General features: G+C 42.7%; 1 protein-coding gene across 10 annotated transcripts in view; it reads left to right on the top strand.

Moving 5' to 3' along the window:
- The window catches only part of TACC2 (transforming acidic coiled-coil containing protein 2), a 234635-nt gene that overhangs the window by 8198 nt on the left and 208257 nt on the right, over positions 1-18180 (top strand). The window lies entirely within an intron of this gene.

Here is an 18180-nt window from a genome sequence, read left to right as displayed (position 1 = left end):
AATTCTTTAGCACTTTTTCATGGTAACTTTTTACAAGTTAGGTTTTAAGTACTACTTCAAGTGTTACAGAGCAGAACATAAATTGTTTTCTCTACTGTATTCTGTATAATCTTAGAAGCTCTTGATGAAACATATTAAAAAAAAAATCGTCTCTTCTGGTTACGATATGCTCTTGGAACGTGCTGCTCTGCAGGTTTTTCAAACTATGCAGACCTATGCTTTGCCAAATTAAACTTAATTATAAAGTACTAGTTGGGACTTGACAAACTCCCTCAGTTCTCAGATTTTTACCACTAGCGAATATCAGAAGCATATCAAATCCTTTGAGACACAGTGAAGGAATTGCGATGTATTTGTCCTTTTGTATAAGGAAGTAGCTAAGCTAGCCATGTATCAAAGCAGAAAGGAAGCTCTGGCCGGGGGGAACACAGGTGAGTGGGGCTGTCTTTCTGTCGCTCATCTGTGCACATCTCCAGCAGAGAGTTTCCCTGGGTGGTATCCACTGGTTCCTTAGACTCATTCGAGGGATGGGAGGGCTGCTCGGTGTTCCCCTTTGGACACTTGTTATTAACCTTCCCCGTGTTCCCTTCCTGTCCCGGTGTCACTTCAGTTGTCCCAAGAACTCAATTCTTGTGACCCTACTGGCCTCCCTAATTAAAGGAGGCTTTTAGTTCTCTAGACGTAGCTCCACATTTCTCTGGGGATAACAGTTAGGCCTGTATAAAGCAGTACTATGCTTCAGGGATTTTGTGGAAGTTTGTACGGTCTCTTTACAAAAATCTGCTACCTAACTCAAGGGAAAGTTAGGATGACTTGGGAGTCCCTAAAGAAAGTTGCTTTTTCTAATACTGCTAATTCAGAGAAGGAGTCTAAGTGTTGGGCCTGGTACCCGAGCTAGCTATGTGGTATTGGTGCTCTTCTGTAAATTTTGCTGCTGAACCAGAATTAAAAGGTCACTGATGTGCATTAGATACTTTCCCAATCATTTTTGATAGGTCTGCAGTTGCTGCAGAAAAGTTACTGAACCCCAGTAAAAGAGGATGTGGCTAATGTCCTTGAGAGTAGGTAACAATACCCCTCAAGGGACAGTTCAGGCTCTGGAAAAGTTTGAGAGTGCTCCCACTCACCCATCCTTGTGAATGGTAGAAATATGTCTACAGCATTTCTATGAAGATGTTGTGTCATGAAATGGATTGCATTAGAACAAGTGGCTTGTATTGGCAAAAGATGGCCTGAGGAAGGATAATTCTGGATTCCACTTTGCCTCTGCTCACCTCTCACTTCAAAGTTTACAAGCAGAAAACTATGCTACTCCATCAGTACAGAAACAACATTCTCTAGAAGTATAGGTAACGTCTAGCAATACACCAACACACGTAGCTGAGTAGTACCACTTCCTTATGCTTCTTGTTGTTATATTTGAGGTTGCAGAGCAGGATAGATCCCTATACTACTTCCTACTATAGAAGCAATCCATCTGGATCATCTTGTTCCCCAACAGTCCTCAGCTATATAATAGCTACTAAGGGACTGAACCACTTATGAGTGCTGCCAAGAAGCACAAAGATAGCTTCAAGTCCCCTTTGTCTCTGTACGTCTTTTACTAAGCATCACTTAACTGAACTTGAAGAACGGGGGGGTGAGCCATCAGAACAGTAAACAGTAGAAACGCTGTCATTGCTACTGTGAGAGAAGATATGAAACAGTTTGGATCAGCCAGATTTCTGGCAAGATCAGTAAGTTTATAGTTGCAAGGTTTCTATGTCTACTTAATGTATTTTGTTGTTTTCTTTTCAAGGTAACGTTGAGCTCTGCTATAGCTTTAGGAATGTATGACTATAGCACACAGAGCAGTGGCCCTATTTTTATCCAGTGTTATCCCAGGCTAATGCAGTTGGGATATTTTCTGATGCTTAATTTGAACAAATGGCTGCTGATAGAGTGAAATTGTTTGTGTTCCCATGTTATTTGTATGCCTAGTGTATTAGAAAATCAAAACTATAGAACTTTATTTATTTTTTGTTGGAACAAGTTGTCTGTTCAACATCTAGCTCTGCCCACTACTCACAGTTTCCATGCCATTTCAAATCATAAACTGCTCATCACGTTTAACCACTTGCTTTATGAGAAAGAGCTGCTGTTAGCCACAAGATTGGAGCATTACACAGTTCTACTGAAACCAAAAGGAAAAACTCTCCATGCCGTGGGTTTTGAAATTCATGGTCAACATAATTCCTTTTTTTCAGTTTCTTTGGCTGGAGCATGATGGCAAGATTCTTCCATGTGCTAGGGAAGGTAGGCATCAGGATATTTTTCACTAGTGACAACACTTAACATAGTAATCAAAATAGTTTCAAAATTTGTTAAATCTACTCTGCACCATGTACACTTTACAAGTAGAATTACCAGCCCAAAGCCAAAAGTTGTAACCACAGCAATGTTAAACAATCTTTTTCTACTAACAAATGATGCCAGGAGTTTCAGAAAGTGGTTTTAAGCCTTTCAAGAGAGCACAGTATTTAATCCATTCAATCCCCAGTCACATTCTAGTTTTCCATAGCGAACTTCTAACTTGGATTAAAACCCATTTCATTCTTTCCACAGAGGTTTTAATTTTTTCAGGGCACAATACCTTCCACATTTATTGGAATTTCACTAATTAATTCTTTAGAAGGTTTATTCATCTCGGAAAAAATTCAGCCGTGGGTGCAACTCCTGGTTCTTCTGTCATATTAGTTTTACATCATTATAATTCAATTAACTCTGGTGAAATTACTCCTGAATCACATGAGCCTAAGTAACTGGAGAATCAAGCCCTTTAACTGCAGTAGTCGTTTGTTTATGCCAAAGTCAAATGTAATCCTTAAACTAGACTACCAGTTTTAGGCTTTCATTTTGTGCTTAATGAACTGAACTGGAAACTTGTTAGTGTTGCACAGACTTCAGTTGATATTATTATATATTCTTGCATGTTTTCACATTAGTATAGTGTGTTTTAAATGTTCTTTTATATTTGCACACAATACCTTGTAACAAAGTAAGTGCAACTGAGCTAGTTGTAGGCCAAAGTGGCAAACAGTTTACATATGTCAGTGGCCCATGTGTAGCCAGTAGAGGTTGGAATCTGCTTTAACAAGAGAGTCTGCATTTGACAGACAACCAAAATAAGCGGTTCAGAGTTGCATCTTTAATTTCCAGCATAACAGGCAAGAGGTGTGCCTCCTCAGATTTAGTATTTTCATTTCAGGGATAACCTGCCTAACAAACATGCAGCATTACAACTCTCGGTATTCCAGCTGGCTTCTTCTGCAGCACAGCGGTCCATTAGCACCGTGCAAAGATGCTGTTTTAGGACTAAAAGATTCTTAGGGAAGGGTAACACTTACTGAATCATTGCTGCTACTTTTCATAGATTCATAGATGCTAGGATTGGAAGGGACCTCAACAGATCATCGAGGCTAGCCCCCTGCCAAGGCAGGAAAGAGCACTGGGGTCAGATGACCCTATCCAGATGCCTATCCAGCCTTCTCTTAAAGACCCTCAAGGTAGGGGAGAGCACCACCTCCCTTGGGAGCCCATTCCAAATTTTGGCCACCCTTACCATGAAGTTTTTCCTAATATCTAGCCTAAATCTGCTCTCTGTCAGTTTGTGACCATTGTTCCTTGTTACCCCAAGAGGCGCCCTGATGAACAGAGCATCTCTGATCCCTTGCTGCATCCCCCTAATGAATTTGTAGGTGGCCACAAGATCACCTCTCAGCCTTCTCTTGCAGAGGCTGAAGAGGTCCAGGTCCCTCAGTCTCTCCTCACAGGGGTTGTCCTGTAAGCCCCTAACCATATCAGTGGCCCTCCTCTGGACTCTCTCGAGTCTATCAACATCCTTCTTGAAGTATGGCACCCAAAACTGGACACAGTACTCCAACTGCAGTCTGACCGATGCCACATAGAGGGGAAGCATCACCCCCTGGTTCTATTTGTCATGCATCTGTTGATGCACAATAAAGTGTGGTTAGCTTTGCTGATGATTTCATCACACTGACGACTCATGTTCATCTTGGAGTCCACTATGACTCTGAGATCCCTTTCTGCTTCTGTGCTACTGAGAGGGTCACTTCCCAGCCAGTAGATGTGCTGGATATTTTTGCACCCTAGGTGCAGCACTCTGCACTTGTCCTTGTTGTACTGCATCCTATTGTGTACTGCCCACTTTTCTAACCTTTCCAAGTCTGCCTGCAGTCATTCCCTACCCTCCAGAGTGTGCACTTCACCCCACAATTTAGTATCATCCGCAAACTTGGACAGAGTACACTTCAAACCCACATCCAAGTTACTGATGAAGATATTGAAAAGTACAGGTCCAAGGACCGAACTCTGCAGGACCCCATTACCCACATCCTTCCAGGTTGATACCAACCCGTCCACCACCACTCTGGGTGTGACCGCTAAGCCAGTTTGCCACCCACTGGACTGTGTAAATATCTATGTCACGGCCTCTTAATTTATTTATGAGAATGGGATGAGATACCGTATCTAAGGCCTTGCTAAAATCCAAGAAAATGACAGTCACCTCTACTTCTGTGTCTAAGCATTTTGTGACCCTGTTTTGAGGTTCCCCATCCCAGTAATGACCCGTTCCAGCTCTTTGCACTGGACAGGCTGTGCAACTATTTCCTCTGCACCCAAAGAAAAATAAGGCTGTTGTCTCTTTGCAGTGTCAGTTCATGACTTTGCTGTTTCTTACAAAATAGAATAATTGTATCGTGATGGGTAAAAAAAAGATACCAGAATGATAAATGAGAATGTTATACGGTAGCCTGACTGCAGGTACCTATTAAATATTCATGGAGCATTCTGTTTCAGGGAGCACCACGGTCACAAATAAACTTGACATGCTTCCTTAGTCCACATTCATCTTGGAGGGTCAACAGACCTGGAGAAGACATTTAGATTTGCCCACTTCAAATGGGCTGTGGTTCTCCTTTGAACTCCAGTTCTCTTTAGTATGGAGGAAAACAGACTGCTGTGACATCCTCTCAGCTGTTCCTTAAGAGCAGAGGTGAAGAGCTGAATTTCTCTTCGCATTATGATCTGGCTTATGTATTTAAGACTATACTCTTAAGAGCATAGCAGTGATTCTGCTGATGCCAGGGGGAGGTAAAACATGGCTCTGGTGGTAATAAATTGGCTTTTAGTTTTTTCAGTTCTTTGCCCTATTCAAAAGCACTTAGTAAAAAATATATGCTACATTTAGGACAACTACAATGTGGATTTTATATTCAGTCTTCAAATATACAAGTTTTTAAATATTAGCTATCTATTTGTAATACTCTAACCACAGATTTAGATCAAATACCAACTTTTTCTTCAAGATGATAATGCCTGCCTAAATTATCTAAGGTCTAGTACATAACTAAACTAAAAAAAAAGATAGTTTTTGACAATAAGTTTTGATTTCTGGTGCATTTCTCCTCAAACAACCGTAAGACTTGGTTAAGGCACTGTTAGGTCCAGGCCCAATGCATTTACTAACCATAGTGAAGAGTCCCAGTGGAAAAGTACATCTAAAAGTAAGCTTCTGAAATTGGATATTTTCTCACTGCCCAGCAGTTTGTTTATGTTACTGGAAAATGGTCATGGGAATATAAATAGTTCCAGACCCATCTGGGCAAGGCAATGTGTTATGGGAGTTTAAATCCGTCGTTAGGTGAAGCTGGTTAGGTCTCATGTCAGTCTAAAGGATGAAGACTTGTGCCATCTGTGACAACACTGACTGGCTTAGTTAACTTTATCTTTTACAGTCACAGTGGGATTCGCAAGGGTCACGTCCCGTCATCTTTAAAAAAAGCTTTCCCATCACATGAACAAACATGCTGCAGTGCTTAGGCTTAGGAAGCAGTAACGTAGATGAGTGGCCAGTCTTGTTCACTAGATCATGACTGACATTTCAAGGACTGTGTTCAGTGATTTTCTTTTTCTTGATAATTTGAATTCACTAAATACTTTTTGGTTAACTACCAGTATTAACCAATTATTTCCCCCCATGAAATAAAGCTTGAAAAGTCCTAACTGCTTTCTTTGCAAAATGAATCTGATATAAGCACTTTAGGGAATATATCTTTTTGTTCCCCACAGCAAATGGTCTTCTCTCATGATGGTTATCTTTGATAGAAGTAGTAGTTATTTCCTTTCTGCAGTGACACTCAGGGAGGTGGGGGGGAGGGATACGAATTAGTCTTAGTTTCCTGCCTTGACCGCTAATTTGGTGTGTAATCGTGGACAAGATGCTTAACTTTTCCAAGCCGTGGTTTCTCCTTCTCGAAGATGTTAGTAAGTGGCATTATCCTCTGTAAATCGTTGGATATCGCTGCATGAATGGTGCTAGCTGAGCACTGAGCATAAATATTATGAAAATGTGAACTTTTTGACAATGGCAAAGGTTCTGAAAGTGAAAGTGGCATCAGTCAGCTTCCATGTCGTTTTGAATAAAGATGCCACAATTGGCGCAGGATGTTCTGGACACCAGGATGAAGTGAGGGGAATATCCCAAATACATCATGGGTTATCTTTCAGAGCCGAGCATGCTTTTGATCACTATTTGTGCTTGGACTAGATGCTAAACTGAAATCATGGGCTGATTTGAGATGCATCTGTTCTGAGACACCTCTTTTGCTGGCCTGTCTTCAATATGAATAGAACTAGGGCATTTTTTCAGGAGGGAGAATATTTAGTGGTTTTCATTTATAACAGCATGCATCCTTTTGACCCTAGGTCAAAGAGACCCACTGACATTCTCGTACAACTTAGACTTTGCAGTCGAGTTTTCAGCACTAAATGAATTTCCTGTCATTGTTAGCAAATTTGAGATTCTCCTGTTGGAAGGAAGTTGTCAACTCCTTTGTGGATAAAGAAAAGTGGATTCAGGATAAAATCCAGGAAATAGCTATCCCTGTGGCCCTGCATGGGAGTGAAAGGGGAGGCCCTCAAGGTAGCAGTTAAAGGGGTACTGCACCCTGGCAACTCTGCTGCGCTAATATAGACTTCAAAGAGGTCAAGAAAGAAGAAACAGCTGCCAGTTCATGTCAGAGGCAGCTGCTAAGAACTAGCTCTGCTCTTATGGAAGGAGGAAGAAATGGGAGAAATGTTTCATCTTCCTAGCAGCCTTGTTCCCTTCTTCCTGTCTACCTTTCTTGAGAGCTACCAAAACATTGTACCAGCTGTTTTCTGCTTCTCTGTTGTCCTTCCATTGGATGGGTCTCTGGGCTGAAGGAGTGGGCAGGGAACCGTATAAATTCAAAAATAGTGGTTTTGAAGAAAGAGGCTGGAGTTCAGGAAAAAGACTCCTTGTTCTACATCCATGGGTGACTTCAAGGAAATGAGGTTTTCCCATTTCTGTGTGTAACTTCAGAAAACACAGGTCATCTTTCTCTTTCTGCCTGAGAATAAGAGATTTTCTTCAGCTGCCCATAGGTTTTTGCCCCAGTAATGTTCCTTATGCTGTAGTTTGAGGAAGGAAAAACACAGGCAAGGACTTGGAAAAGGCTGGAACCCTGCTGGTCACCTCTGACCTCCTACTTGCTAGGCTTATGCAATGTTCAGACCTGGTTTAAACTAAGAGATGTAGGATTTAGGATCCTTCATTTTCTAAAGTCCTGTGTATCATACACGGTGATACCCATGCTAACTGCCATTATCTAGTTATAGTCATGTTTCTAAAGACATAGGTGGGTGTGGGGGGAATCCTCATGAAATCATAATATGCAATTCATATTGAACGGGGCAGAAATAATAGTGAAGTGCACTAATCACAGTCTCTCACAACTAAAATTATGTGCCTAGTCAAGTGAAAAATTGCCTATACCAGTATGTGGGGTAGTTTTGCAGGAGCCACAGAATCCTTAAAAGAATTATTGGATATCATTAATGTACTCACTTATTATGTGACAAAATAGAGTTTCATTTTAAAAGACCAGGCCCTCTGCTGTTACGTGACACCTAAAATCACTGATGAGAAGAAAATGGGAACTATATACCCTCTGTACACAGGAAGCTTCAAGACTTCTCTTTCATATTGACCCAGGATTATTTTGTATCATTAAAGCCTTTATAAAGGTTCAAATTGTGCACATAGTTGTGAGGATTATTTTCCCAATATAGAAAGTATTATTCCTGTCTAAAGTTCTTGTGTGAACTACTGTGGCTATCTTTCAGTATAAAATAGGGAAATATGTTTAGCAGCTTGGCTTAAAACTTGGGAGACTAAGTGGTGTGTGACTCCCCCCTCCTGTGATGTGTGATTGATTCTTGAGATATTTTTTCTTTTCTTTTCTTTTCTTTTCTTTTCTTTTCTTTTTCTGGAGTGACTGAGTGATAGGGCTTGCTCTGCATGGGGCTGGTTAGGTAATTGAGGGGTGGAGCTAGGATAGGCAGCCTTATAAAAAGGCAGCCCCTACTGAACCATGGGAGCAGCAAACAGAAGGAGTTTGTCCCAGGGGGGACCTAGGGAGCAGGAGACTCAGTGCATGTGTGTGTCCGTAAGAGCATAGGTGAGGACCTGGCTGTGGGTGCTTGGTGGCAGGTTCTTATGGTGTGTTTCCCTCCGCCCTGCTCCCCTCCCTCTTTGTTTTTATCCTTGTAGCATAGGTGTGCTCCAAGTACCACAGGAGATACAAATAGAGTCTGGGTCGTGGAAGTTGCTATGTTTGTGTTCCTCCCAGAGGGTCAGGATCACTTCATCTGCCCAAGTGTAAGCTGGTGTCTGCCCTGGAGGAGAAGATTCACAGATGGGAAGCACAGGTATTCATGCTGTATTGCATCTGAGACCAGGAAGATCATCAGATAAGAGTTGCAAGAGGCTGGTACTGGGGTGGCCAAAGGGCAATGAGGAGAATTGGCCACATGTGACCACTGAAAGAAGGAGGGCCCCCCAGAGTTGAAAAGGAGCAGATTGAAGTCAGCAACCTCTTTCAAGCACTCGGCAGTGGAACTGCTGAGGAAGAGGCAGAGGAGAGGACATCTGCAGGTAGGAGGCAGAAGAGGCAGCAGCTCAGAGAGCAGAAAGTGCAGGGCTGCAAGGACAGGGAGGGGCTCCAGGACCACTGAAGAAAGAAAAGAGTGGTGGTGGTGGTTGGTGACTCTCTTCTGCAGATTAATGGTCCAGATTTGGGGGCCTGGGAGGTGTGTTGCCTGCCTGGAGCCTGCATTCAGGACCTCACAGAGTCTGCCAAAGCCCATCCATCCTTTGGACCACTACCCCTTCCTGCTTGTCCATGTAGGCACAAACAATACTGCCAGGAATGATGCTGACCAGCTCAGAGGTGACTAGGCAGGAGGATTAAGGAGGTTGGAGCACAAGTGGTGTTCTCATCAATCCTTCCTGTGGAAGGCAGGGGTCCAGGCAGAGACCGCTGTATCCTGGAAGTGAACGTGTGGCTGAGATTGCAGTGTCAACATGAAGGCTTTGGCTTCTTTGACAATGGGTGGATGTTCTTGGAGGGAGCGCCACTATCAAGAGGTGGTATCTATCTGACAGGAATGAGGAAGAGCATCTTTGGGCACCATCTGGCCAACCTAGTAAGGAGGGCTGTAAACTAGGTTTCTTTGGGGGGTTGGTGATCAAAACCTTCCAGGAAACAAAGCATGCGGTCCAAATGGGAAAGGACTCGAAGAAGAAACTCAACTCTGGGAAGGGGCCAGAGAGCTAATGGACTGCAAAAAGTGGTGCAAAAACAAAGCAAGAAGGGAAGGCCAGAATACATCTGATGAATGTATACAAATGCAAGAAGTATGGGGAATAAACGAGATGAGCTGGAAGCTTCAGCCTGTGAAAAGAACTATGATCTGTCTGGTAACATCAAAACCTGGTGGGACAGCTCTTATGACTGGAATGTGAACATCGAGGGTTACACTCTGTTTCAGAAGGACAGGGTTGGGAGAAAAGGTGGTGTTGCCTTATATGTAAAAAATACATATGCATGTTCCCTGGTTCAGAAGGAAGATGACAGCAAAGCAAAATGCATTTGGGTGAAGATGAAAGGTGAAAGACGCAACGCTGATCTAATAATGGGGATTTACTATAAGCCCCCTAATCAGGAAGAGGAGGTAGACGAGGTAGTCTTCAAGCAGGTGACATATCTATCCAAAAGCTGTGGGATGGTACTAATGGGAGACTTTAATTTTCTGCATATTTTCTGGAAGAACAAAGTAGCCAAACATAAAATGTCAAGCCAGTTCCTAACTTGTGTGGAGGACAACTTTCTCTTTCAGAAAGTGGAGTATACAACTAGAGCATTATCTATCTTGGATCTTGTCCTGACTGGCAGGGAAGAACTAGTGGAGGTTGTGAAGGTGATGGGTAACTTGGAAGGAAGCGATCATGATAGGCTAAAATTCCATGTTCAGCAAAATTATGGTGCTAGATTTCAAAAAGGTAGATTTCATTTGACTCAAGGAGCTAATAGGCATAGTGTCGTGGGAGGACAGAATGAAGGATAAAGGTGTTCAGGAGGACTGGGAGTTTCTAAGGGGCACCATATCGGAAGCCCAACAAGAAATTGTGGAAGCTCAAAAAGAATGGCAAAAGACCAATATGACTGCACAAGGAGCTTCTAAAATGTCTTAAATGCAAAAGGAAAGCATACAGGCAATGGAAGAATGGGCAGATCACAAAGGACTTATACCAGGAAATAGCAAGAACCTGCAGGGACAAAATCAGGAAGGCAAAAATGAAGAACAAGCTGCACCTGGCAAAGGAGTTTAAAGACAACAAGAAGAGGTTTCATAAGTGTGTTGGCCAGAAAAGAAGGACCAAGGAAGCTGTGGGTGCTCTGTTAACAAGGTAGGGGGAACTCCTAGCTGAACATACAAAGAGGGTGGAGCTACTCAACATCTATATTGCCTCAGTCTTCACAAAAAATAAGCTTCCAGACATCTAACAAGGATTATATGGATAAGGAAGGGGACAAGCTGAGGGAGAAGATAACAAAAGAGATGGTCAGAGAGCTTTTGTTGGGTCTGAATGCATTCAGGTCAGCAGGGCCAGATAAGCTTCATCCCAGGGCCCTGAAGGAACTGGCAGAGGAGATCTTGGAGCCCATTAAGTCATGGGAGATGGGCCAGGTACCAGAGGTCAGGAAAAGAGCCAATGTAGTGCTCCTCTTTTAAAAAGGCAAGAAGGACCCAAGAAACTACAGACCAGTTAGCCTTCCTTAGGATATGCTGCAGTAACCTCAATACCTGGGAAGTTACTGGAGAATATCCTAAGGAAGGCCATTTGCAAGCATCTGAAGGAGGAAAGGCTGATTGCAAACAGCCATGAATTTTATGAAAAACAAATCATGTCAAAAAACCTGATCTCCTTCTTTTACAAAGCAACTACTTGGGTTGATGAAGGGAGTGCTGTGGATACAGTGTATATGGACTTCAGCAAGACTTTTGACAAGGTTCCACATGACCTTCTCATAAACAAATTGGAGAAAAGTGGTATGGATAAAACTACTACTAGGTAGACCAATAACTGGCTCAGTAGCCCTAAGCAAAGGGTAATTATTAAAGGGTCCATGTCAGAATGGCAGGAGGTTTCGAGTAGTCTCACAGGTGTCTGTCCTGGGCCCAGTGCTGTTCAGTGTGTTTATGCTGATATTTGGATACTGGCATCTGCTGCAACTTGACCAAGTGTGTAGACAATGTGAAGCTGGAAAAGATTATCAATACATTGGAGGATGCACACACAATTCATAAGGATCTCAACAGACTGGAAATTTTGGCTAGAGCTAACAGGATGAAGTTCAATACGATCAAATGCAAAGTGCTCCACCTCGGGAGGAATAATCAAAAACATAAATACAAAATGGGGAACATCTAGCCAGATGGCAGCTCTATATGGCAAAGGACTTGGGGGGTCTTGGCAAACCACAGACTTGATATGAGTCTGCAATATGATGCAGTCACACAAAAGGCAATGTGGTTATAGGTGCAAGATAAGGAAGGGGATAGTGCCTCTCTACTCAGTACTGGTTAGGCCTCATCTGGAGTACTGTGTGCAGTTCTGGGCTCCACATTTTATAAGGGACATGGAGAAGTTAGAGAGGATCCAGAGGTGGGCAACAAGGATTTTCAACGGCCTTTGTTTCATTCTGATTTTGCTGTTTCGACCTCAAATTGGTCAAAACAGTGTCAGAATGAAACGGCTGGCAAAATTTTGTAAAGCCCTAATGTTCAGCTTGTGATAGCAGGCTTCAAATACTTGAAGGGCTGCCATAAAGAAGAGGGAAAGCACCTTTTCTGTCTTGCTGCAGAGAGGAGGACATGGACCAATGGCTTGAAGTTACAGAAACTTAAGTTTAGATTGGATATCCGGAAATTCTTCTTCACTGTGAGAATAGTGTGGTAGTAGAATAGACTGCTTTGGGAAGTAGTGGATTCTCCATCACTGGAGGTGTTCAAGATGTCGACAGCCACTGGTTGGGGATGATCTAGGTGTAGCTAGCTGTAGGGTTACCATATTTCCAGGATCAAAAAAGAGGACACCTATGTGGGGACAAGCAGAAGAAAGGGGGAGGGGGAAATATGATTGTGGCGGCATGATATGCCTGTTCCTTGCCTCTGCCCCTCACTCCTAGGCCCCTGCCCCCAGCCTTGCTGGTGCCCCTCACTCCTGACCTGCAGCCCCCTTGCCCCTCCTCCTCAGCTGATGCCCCTTACTCTCAACCCATAGCCCCCTGCATCCCACCAGCCCTGCTGTCCACTCACTCCCGCATGCACTCGCACTCACACACACTCTCTCTCTCTCTCTCTCTCACACACTCTCTCTCTCTCTCACTATTACCTGAATACAGCTTGCAGGGGCTTGGGCGCAGAGCATGTGACCCCCGACAGCCAATTACCTTGCCGGCTACTTCCAGTCCCAAGCATCCAAGCTGCTCGTGCCCAGGAAAAGCCAGAGGCAGAGCAAAAATCTGGACATTTGCTCGCATTTTAAGAAATCCGCACAGACGGAGGACAAGGGGTCAAAAAAAAGGATGTGTCCAGGAAAACCCAGACATATGGTAACCCTAGCTATGACTATTTTCTACCATGGGTATTACCCATGCTTCTGGCTTTGCTGGTTGCTCCCCCACCATCTCCTCCCCACACCCCGCTCCACTTCCTAAATGGAGGGACTTAGATATGTCATATAAGTACTTTAGATGCTGACATGGAATATATATATATTTTTAATCATATAGCCTACTTTCTTTTGCAACTTAATCAGTGATCTCAATTCAATACACATTCCCAGCCACACGGAAATCAAAACCACCAGAAGAAATATCATGATTAGATGGTTCCTTAAACTCTGACACTCATTTTGAAAATGCAGTAATCAAGCTGGGAAAAAAAAACCTGAAGGCATCACGATATCCAATGGAAAAAGCTTCACATTTCTGAAGACAGTGCAAAAGTACACATTTAAATACACAAACAGATACACATCAGTTAAATGTTTTTCTAAAAAGGGAACTTCTGGTGAAAATGTTTTTTGGGTTTTTTTTGGATAGAGACTTTCTAACCAGCTCAGCTCTTGCATACAAATTATTGATCTTGCAGGTCTAAAATACTTGATCTTTAATAGCTGATGTTTAATTTAATTAATGACAGTGACAACATAGATGATTTATGTTAGCCATCACTGAAGGAGATCTAAAGGAGACTAATACTTTTATACACAATACAGTAGCTTATAGTAATAAACTTGCAATGAAATAGCCTCATTACAAGATACCATGCTGGTACACCACAGTACAATGTTATAACAATACTTGTTGTAACAGTATACATTACTTTCCAAATACAGTATGACCATATAATAAGTCTTTTCTTGTTGTGGTCGAAGTCTTCCTTCAGTTCTCATGAAGCTGATGGCAACAGAACTAGACATGTTTAAAGATAATCTTAGGTTTCTTCTTTTTAAGGAAATTTATTCCTATAGCAAGAGGATGGTGCACAGAAACCTAAGATTCCCCCTGATCCCTGTTTTTACCCTGACTCAGCCCTTTGGGATCCCAGACCTGCCTATCTTGCTAATACTTTTCTAAACTGAGTCCAGCCTTGTGTACGCTGGTACAACCATGGCAGAAAAGTACTGGCTGCCGGGTATTTGGAGGAGGGGCAGCAAATTATAATTTCACAGGCTTCACTCTTAAAGTTCAGGTCTGGTTGTGGTTGCTAAGCAACAGTGCAATTTTACAGTTTTTATAGTGGATCCAGGTGCTTGTGTTGCTAAGCAACATGCATTCCCATCCATTTGTGCCATTGTAAATCATTGCAGGAGTAACCCCCTAATACCTATTGTAAGAATTGTGCTTTTCCCCCATGATATGGCTCTTCTATTTGTTGTCTTGGAATATGCAACAGGAAATTAGAGATGAAATTCTACCATAGGGAGGCATTTCTCCTTTGTAGACTTTTAAGATGCTGTTTAAGATACAGAGAGAAAGTAATTAGAGCCATGCATTAGTTACTTTCAGATTATGTCATGCTGAAATCCCATCTCTTCTGAACACACCCCTTCTGCCGTATCCCATCTGTGACTGTAGCAGGTGCATAACTCTTATCTATGGTATTTCAGCCTACGTGATGCCATTTGGAGCACTGTGACTGCTGAGGAAAGGTTGCCCCATATGATCTAACCTTCCCATGATGGTACTTAGATTGTAAAATAAAATAAATGTGAAATTGTAAAATAAAGTAAATGCAAAACTAAACTTTTCTCCTAAAGACATTAGATTTTACATGTTCTACATCTTTAAAAAGCTGCACTATCTCTGTAGCCTGTAGAACTCTATATCTACCAAGAGCCTATTATTCTAGGATCGAACCTAAGTCACCTTTTACAAATATGTAAAACAAACCAACTGGGATGTAGCTTCTGGGTCTCAGAGGCAGTTCTCCCACAAACCTATGTTTTTACACTTGGTCAATTTAAGAGAGCTTTTGGAGGAAGTCCAAAGTTAGGGAGTGTGGTTAACGTGTTTTTAGCAGATAGCCACCTAACTTCATATGGCACTCCCCTCCGCCATTACTTTAATTCATGCTTCTGACAGTAGTAAAATGGTGAGCAGTGTCTGTTTAACATTTTGCATACAGGCAAGAAAAGGGAATGCTGTTTTTCACAGGTTTTGATGGTAATAAAGGTCTGAGTCAACAATTACACAAGTTAGATCTTTCCCTCATTTCATACTAAAGACATTTGTGTTCTGTCAGGTACTTCTCCCTTTTTTAATAATGCAGACTGGCTCCGTGTACATGAATGAGTGGCACTGCCTAGTAGCAGTTGGCAGAGAGGGAGGTTATACTAGCTACGTGTGCGGGCCGGGTGCGAACCCGCGGCCCTGGTCGCACTGCACGCGGGCTGTGGCCGGCAGCCTGGGCACACCGGGTCGGAGAGGGCAGGCGCCGAGCTAGAATTAGGCACAAACGCTTAATGGTTGATTTTAAGATTGTTTACTCACACCGAGATGGTCGCGGTGCAGGCTGAAAACTTGCTTGAGTTGCGGTTACAGAAAGAACACGAACAATCACGTGGAGTTTGCTAGGCTCCACGCAGACAAACTCCGGATGTCCAGGACAAGCGTGCCTCAAAACTCGTCGATACGTCTTATAAAAGGTTACCGCTCGAAGATGGGAAGAGGTGGGCAGTGGATCAGGCCGCCAAACTTCTCTGAGTTCCACACAGGGTTTCTATTACCCTGCCACGTACCCAGAGTCCCCACAAGATGGATGTGGAGTCCTCTTTGGCTTGGGCGGAAACCGCTCAAGCCTCTTATACGGCTAGCAGGCCAATCGCTAGCCGCCACGTGGGAATAATTTAGCACTAGCCAATAACCGGACACGAATTTGCATTCGAAGAGCGGGAACTCTTTGCACCGTGCATTTCTGTGTTGCAAAGAAAATGCACCCTGCAAAGACCGCTGCAAAGTGGAAGGTGGGAACACTCCTTTGCACGCGGGTTCTCTGTGCAGCAAAACTCCACAGTGCAATGAAGCTGTAATCCCACGGGGATAATTCTAGTGCCGAAGCACACACAAAATCAGACCTTTGGGTCGTGACACTGTGTACATAACAGAATTGTCTGATGTTCACACGAAAGTCCTCTTTCATGAGCTTAAAGCTCAAGGTCTCTACAGGAGCCTAAGAAAAACACCTGTATCTAAATGCTAGCTATGTAATATGTATTAGTGTTTAGCTTTTCTGAAGCTCTTGTGGAGACCTTGAGTTTTGAGCTCATGAAAGAGGACTTGCATGTGAACATTAGATAATTTTGTTATCTACCAGGCAGAACATTGTTACAATGGCCCATTTAATTAAAAACATGGAAATCACTTAAGTGAGGACCAAGATTTTGACTTACTAAAAGAAACATATAAATGCTAAACCATGATGTGGTACCTCAGTGAACGATGACCTTAGGTCACTATTTGGTGTTTATAGACATGTTCCAGGAGTGGGGGGAGCACTTTAGATCGGCTCCGGTAGCCACTCTAATGAAAGTGCTCGGAGCGTCACGGGTATCGGCATCCCCGCATCGAACAATGGCAGCAGGGACACTTTAACTAAAGCTTGTTAGACAAGCCCCCACCACCATTTTTTCAGCAGGGGGGTGCTGATACTAGATGCTGGAATCTGCTGGAGTGCAGACTTGATTAACTGAGTCTGCTCCAACGTGCTGTAATTACAGTGTGCTGGAGCACCCTCACTGCACATGTATATGCACCCATTGTGTTCTTCCATTAGTAGGCTACTCAAGTAACCCAAAACAGCTTTTGGCTTCTCTAAATTTATCATAGCCCATTCCAGGCTCCCTCTGACCTGTGGAACAGGAACCTCATAGTATTATGCACTACAAACACCATCCTTGACATATCCCATCTGGCAGGGCTTGCAAAGGGCACTGGGGAGTGAAAGGTCATTTATGCCCCCACCAAAGAAAATTCTCTGGTTGATATCAGCACATTAATGTGGCATTTGGGGCTAGTGAGGGAAACAATATCTCCCCAAGTATAGAAGGATCCAACTGTACCCAGGTATGTAATGATACCAGTTTAAGGTGCTGTAATATAGCTGCAACATGTTTATCTAGTGATACTAGTGTGGTAAAATGGTTGGAACTTTAACCATGTTTCATTCAAGGCTAGCGTTACAGTGGTCTAGCCGACTTGTGTTTGGAGAGGAGTGCATAGACCTGCTGCTTACATCATAACAGCTGATGAGCTCTGAGTAGCAAAGCCTCACTCCCCTTTTAAAGCAGCTGAACATTATGAGTCTCCACAGCTTCAGTGCATCTGTAACAAAACTGTGTGACATAGAAGCCATATACCTCAGTTAGACTTTATCCTGCAAATCCTTAGGTCAGGTTACTCACATGCATAAAATTATGCAGTTGCATGTTTGCAAAGCCAGGGTTTTACACAGATTGATTGATTGTTACCATTGGAAAACAGCGTAGTCTTGATGCTTGTTCAAATGCAATGCACTTGCACAAAAGTTAGTAGTGCTTTGGCTTGCACTGCTTCAGGGTGCAGTAAAAGCCAGCACACTGTTGTTTTGTTGTGTGGCATCATCAGACTGTGTGTGTAGAAGCCTGTTAATCACCTGACGTTGTAACTAGAGAGAAACTCTGGCTTTGTGAAGACTCCTTTATGCATACACTGGCTGGAACAGAAAACAGGCATTAATAACAGCAATTATCTCACACCATAAACCAGTATTTCTTGCACCATTGCATTTCAAAGAGCTTTTGTCAGAAGCCTCCACCTTTCAAGATGATTAACTGGAAAATTACTTTGATGACCAGCCTGCACGTAGTTTCATAGTTGTTAAGGGCAAACATCTACGCTTGGCAACAAACACTTCTGGGCCTTTTTGACATTAAAAATTGAAAGACAAACTTAAAGTATAAAGAAACAAGAAGTGAAAACTATTTTTTAAATTAAAAAAGCCCCGTAAAACCTCATCGTATATATGCATCACTTGTGTATCTTAGTGATACTTTTCCATCTTGAGTAAAGCTTTAATGTAAGAAACATTGCTAATGTTATAGATGGAGAAATACAAGAAGTTTCTGTAAAGGTAGTTTTGTGCAAGACAGTAGTGTTTACTTAGGAAATAAAAATCTATAGTGGTCTCTCACTTGAACCATACAGG

Source organism: Alligator mississippiensis, chromosome 6, assembly GCF_030867095.1.
Source record: "Alligator mississippiensis isolate rAllMis1 chromosome 6, rAllMis1, whole genome shotgun sequence".
Taxonomy (NCBI): domain Eukaryota; kingdom Metazoa; phylum Chordata; order Crocodylia; family Alligatoridae; genus Alligator; species Alligator mississippiensis.
The sequence above is the reverse complement of the archived record's forward strand: the minus strand, read 5'-3'. Positions and strand labels throughout refer to the sequence as shown.